This window comes from Larimichthys crocea, unplaced genomic scaffold, assembly GCF_000972845.2.
Source record: "Larimichthys crocea isolate SSNF unplaced genomic scaffold, L_crocea_2.0 scaffold67882, whole genome shotgun sequence".
NCBI classification, from domain to species: Eukaryota; Metazoa; Chordata; class Actinopteri; family Sciaenidae; genus Larimichthys; species Larimichthys crocea.
Genome location: NW_020858947.1, coordinates 1 through 630, shown reverse-complemented (window position 1 = coordinate 630; position 630 = coordinate 1). Strand labels below are relative to the sequence as shown.

Genomic DNA, 630 nt, shown 5'->3' with positions numbered 1-630 from the left:
TGATTATATTACTTATGATCAAAAACCAGCAAGTCAACAACACAAGACATATCAGCTAGCTGATATTACTGACTAGTCCAACAGCAGTCAGCACAGCTCAGCGCCTGTCTTTCAGACTTTTATTACACCAAGCTCTCATCATTGACTAAAAGTCAATCCCAGATTTACTCTTGTCCAGGCTGCTGAGCCCAGTTACACTGACACTGGCCTCTTCCCAGTGGTACAAACACTAACACTCAGGGAATTCACCCTCAGTACAGTTGTCATGAATGGGGAAATTAGCTACAGAGACCAAAACAGTTTTTTGTACCAGGCTGTAAACATGTTTATTTCTGCTGTGAAACATGGGGACTTATGGAGACTGACTCACTTCTGGAGCCGGCCTCAAGTGGACGTTTGAGGAACTGCAGTATACTTGCATACCTCGCAGTGACCACGTGGCCTAATGGACAAGGCGTCTGACTTCGGATCAGAAGATTGAGGGTTCGAGTCCCTTCGTGGTTGAATGCTCCGTCACTCATGATGTGGATGTAAACATCAGTGCAATGTGTTCATTGCGTCACTTCACATCTGTAGAGATTGTTGCTTGGCTAACATGCTCTTCTTTTTTTTTTATCCAGTATGTTGAAG

General features: G+C 44.1%; 1 non-coding gene across 1 annotated transcript; it reads left to right on the top strand.

Annotated features, from left to right (window-relative positions):
• The first annotated feature begins 431 nt into the window (after nucleotides 1-431).
• On the top strand, nucleotides 432-504 carry trnar-ucg (transfer RNA arginine (anticodon UCG)). Its single transcript has one exon. It is a non-coding gene; the product is annotated as a tRNA-Arg (tRNA).
• The last annotated feature ends 126 nt before the right edge of the window (nucleotides 505-630 follow it).